The sequence below is a fragment of the Myotis yumanensis genome, unplaced genomic scaffold (genome assembly GCF_028538775.1).
Source record: "Myotis yumanensis isolate MYYU_CA2020_CCGP unplaced genomic scaffold, mMyoYum1.0.hap1 SCAF_5, whole genome shotgun sequence".
Classification (NCBI taxonomy): Eukaryota; Metazoa; Chordata; class Mammalia; order Chiroptera; family Vespertilionidae; genus Myotis; species Myotis yumanensis.
In genome coordinates, this window is record NW_027223756.1 from 91,955,364 (window position 1) to 91,959,877 (window position 4,514).

Consider the following 4,514-nt stretch of genomic DNA (forward strand, 5'->3'; position numbering starts at 1 on the left):
TAAAATCAAGTTGAGAAAAAGAGAGACCTGAGTAATTGGAGAAATCCAAGAACGGGCTAAAGCAATGGATGGGGACAGGAGTGGGAACAGTGATTGCCTTGGGGAAGAGGCGGGTGATTGAGGAGGGACAGCCTTCTGAGATGAGGGCAGTGTTCTGAGTTTTTACCTGAGTGGCAGTTACACACACATACATTTACCCAGCATGCACTTAAAATTAGTGCATGTTACTATATGTATACCACAGACAATTTTTTTTAAAAAGGAGAGAGATGAGGAGGAAGCAGAAGTAGAGAAGGAGAAGAATAGAAAGGAAAAGGAAAAAGTGACTGAGAAGCCGGCGGTGGGGAGGGGATGGGGAAAATCCTAGAACTTGAGTCAAGACAGTGATCCAAGCATTTTAGCTGCCCCGCTCCCCCACCCCTCCTGAGTGCTCCTCAAGTGACCGCCTCAGTGCTGGGGACGGTGGGAAGAGGCATCCACAGGCAGAGGCTTGGAAGAATTTCTGCTGGTACCCATGTGACCAGACAGAGCAAAGGTGGAGCAACATGTGATCCCAACAGGGGAGAGGAACACCTCTGAGGAGTGAGAGCAAGTGGTTGCCATTAGAAACTCCTGGGCTCAGAGGGCAGGGGCTGGAGGCCAAGAGGGACCCAGGGCTGCCAGAGTGGAGCTGGACGGCAAGATTGCTGCTTCCACAGTTTCTGGAAAGTACTCTGGATGCAGGTGTCAGTCAGCACAGTGGTGGGCCCCGAAGTCATTGCCCCCAACGCCACCCCCCACAGCCTTGCATACCCGGCATGCTGTGCACAACAAAACAAGCTCAGCCATGGCTCTGGGCCAGCTGATTGCTAACAAAATAGGCCAATTAGAGAAATAAGGTCCTTAACTTCACAGGACTCCAGACTCCAGCAAATGTGAGCAATAAGCACAGACACACAGACCAAACTCCCTTCTGTACTTGTCTCAATTCTGGCTCTTTTCAATGTCTTTATAAGCAAATTTTAATTGCGTTATTCTGCCCCCTCTCCCCCCATATTCTTTTAAATAAGCAGAAAAGATTTAATAGAGACTCATATAAGCTCCAAAAGCTACCTTATGGAAGGATTCAGAAGAAAAGACTTGGAGAAAGTAAATGGTTGCACAGGAAAGATAGAAACAATTGTCTGGATGAAAATGTTGGCTAAAAATTGATGATACTCTTTGAAGAAAACGGTTGCAGCTTCATTACCGCTCCTTACTCGTCTCTGAAAAATGAGTCAGTCAGGAAGCCATGCCACAGCCATGGCTTTTAAAGATGCCCGCCCGTTGGAACCAGAGGCATTCAACGAATTATGGTTACTCTAACTAGCGCAACATAAAGTCTTTGAGAAGTGTGTGCTGCCTTGATCAGAGGCGCAAAAAAAAGAATCTCAAGGTGATAGGACCAGTTCAGACGCCTCCCAAGACTCAGAATCACTGCCCTAACCGGTTTGGCTCAGTGGATAGAGCATCAGCCTGTGGACTCAAGGGTCCCAGGTTCGATTCCGGTCAAGGGCATGTACCTTGGTTGCAGACACCTACCCGGTAGGGAGTGTGCAGGAGGCAGCTGATCAATGTTTCTCTCTCATCTATGTTTCTAACTCTCTATCCCTCTCCCTTCCTCTCTGTAAGATCAATAAAACATATTTTAAAAAAAAAAGACTCAGAATCACTACAAGCGAAACTGGTTGTGGGGAAGGTTCTAAGACTTGAGGTCTTTTGGGGATGAGGACCCACAGGTGACTCATTGACTTGCACAGTCCTGAGATTGTTAAGCAGATTACTTCCATCAGGAGTCGAGGTGGAAGTCACCATTGCAGATCAACCTTTTTAAATGAACTATCAGTAATTTTTAAAATTAATGAAAATTTTAACGAAATGGATGTCCAAATAGCAAATTCAGACAGGAGATGCCAATAAAATAAAGTCACTTTATGTCACAGAACTGCAGAAATACTTATGAATTGAAGGTGGTGCAAGATAAGGGGCTGAAAAAAGGCAGATTATTGCTGGGGGGGTGGGGGGAGTATATATAAGGACACCTAGATCCCTTCCACTATACCCCGAAGTCAGCAAATAGCCTACCTGTCACTGGGGCAGAGGGTTTATTCTGTAGAAAAATGGAACCAGAGAGGCAAAGCAAATAAACAAAACCCCCAAACCTGAGGACATGACTCAAATGGAAGGCAGAGGAGCTGTGCCTTACTTCAAACAGTTGTTAGCTTAGGTAGCTAGAAGTTAACAAAAGAAACCGGAGCTGCTGGATTGCTGGGTCTGATTGCGTCTGGAATCAAGGTTAGGTCTGGAAGTTACAGCTTCAGACCCCCAGGAGATGGCTGCATCTCCACCAAGGGGATTAACATCCTCACCCTTACCCCTGTAGGGAGAATGACAAGCTTTCTAATCTCCCCAGGGAACCTCTGGTCTGTTCCCTGCAGATTATTGGCGGAGGGGGTGGGGGGAGTTCTAGTAAAGGGGAAATTCCTCTGCTGGGCACACGCGCAGTAGGAGCCAAGATGGTGACCATAAGAGGGAGGCACCTAACTGGGAGAAAATTGGATTAAATAAGGGACACAAAACCCCAACAGATCTAAGAAAGGCATTGGATAGGGGGAAGCCCCAGCACAAGCCCGCAAAGAGCCAGGAAAGAGATTGGCTAGTTTGAAAGAAGACTGCCCTGGCAGGGTAGCTCAGTTGGTTTGAGCATCGTCTTGATATTCTAAGGTTGCAGGTTTGATCCCCAGAGGACATACAAACATCAATCAATGAACGCATAATAAGCAGAGCAACAAATCTCTCTCTCTCTCTCTCTCTCTCTCTCTCTCTCTCTTTCTCCCCCCTCCTCTTGCTCTAAAATCAATAAATAAAAATTTTAAAAACAGCAAAGCAAGAAACTAAACTTACCCCTTCCCAAACCCGAGGTAATATAATCAAAGCTTAACAAAGGCCCGTCGCATTTGCCCATTCATGCATGTTCTCTCTCTGCAGCAGCCTCTCAGGCCCAAGCTTAGGTGGGCTCCAAGCGTGGGCCTACGTACACAAGCAAGGTGCCAGATGGAGTGCAGCCGGAAAGAGACTAAACTAGCCGGATGAGGACTAGCTGGGTGAGCTGGACTAAGCTTTGTCATGGACTAAGTTGAGCTATGGCAGCTTCAGATGCACTGCCGATGCGAGGTAATGGCACATCTCTAGACTCTGGCCCTTCTTCTAGGCTTGGTGAAGACAAGGCTGGACTTCTTCCACAGTGGGACTGAGCTGAGCCATCTGGTCCATTTGGTAGTGAATGAGACACCCGACACCTGGGGACTCTTCTTTGAGTCCTTTGTGTTTGCTCCAATATAAGTCTTACCCCATGCGTGAGTCCCAAAATGCTTTTCTTGCAACTCTGTGTAAGAACCCCACTTCTACAGGCAACACAGTGAGGGTGACGAGTTCGAAATCCACTGCCCGCCCCAATCCCATTAAGCCAGTTTGCTCCAAAATATGTTAACTTCACCCATCCCCCACACCAGCAGGAACTGTTTGCACTGAGAAATTTAGAGACAAGACCAACAGACACTGTATTGGTGATCTCTCCATAAAAGAGCTCACCACAGGTGTTCACAGCCCTGTCATCATAGTTCCAGGAGCTTTTCAAAGGAAAGTCTCCATAGTAAAAAACAGCTCAAACAAGCCAACACCAGAACCAAGGAAACATACAAATGCAAAGAGCAAAAAATAATTTGACCCACTCTGAGAGAGATAAAAAAATATTGCAACCATGAAATGAGATTAGAAGGGTATAAAAAATTGGAAATCTCTTATAAATTATAGTTAAAATGAAAAATATATATATATTAAAAAGACCAGCTGGATGTAGAATTGAGAAAAATCTCTCAGAGAGCAGAACAAATTAAGTTCAAAGAATTAATAGAAGGAAAAGGAAAGAAAAACAATCAATCCAAGAAGCCCACGGCCAACAAATAGGATTTCCACAAAGAAAGAAAATGGCAGCCGGTTGGTGTGGCTCAGTGGTTGAGAGTCAACCTATGAACCAGGAGGTCACAGGTGGTTCGATTCCCAGGCAGGACACATACTCAGGTTATGGGCTCTCTCCCCAGTGGAGGGTTTGCAAGAGGCAGCAAATCAAAGATTCCCATCATTGATCTTTCTATCTTTCTCCCTCTTCCTTCCTCTCTGAAATCAATTAAAATATTTGGAAAAGAGAAAGCAAAAGGCATACATAGAAGAAATTATGAAGGAGATCTCACAGTAAAATTCCTAGAACAAAAGAACATGATTTTCTAAATTGAAGGGGTCTATTGGTTTGCAGCACAATGAATAAAAAAACCCTCCACCAAGAGTCATTATTGTGAAACTAGGGGCCCAGTGCACAAATTCGTGCACCTTGAAAGGAACTGTGGGCCTCGAGGCTGTGGTGGGCACAGGGCCGGGTCTTGGCCCATCCTCCATGCCCCCACCTGGCCCCTCCCACTGCGCCCCCCTCCGCCTCCATC

The 4,514-nt window shown here is 46.0% G+C and overlaps 1 pseudogene; it reads left to right on the forward strand.

Annotated features, from left to right (window-relative positions):
• The first annotated feature begins 1,281 nt into the window (after positions 1 to 1,281).
• Positions 1,282 to 1,852, forward strand: LOC139011507 (small ribosomal subunit protein uS10 pseudogene; annotated as a pseudogene).
• The last annotated feature ends 2,662 nt before the right edge of the window (positions 1,853 to 4,514 follow it).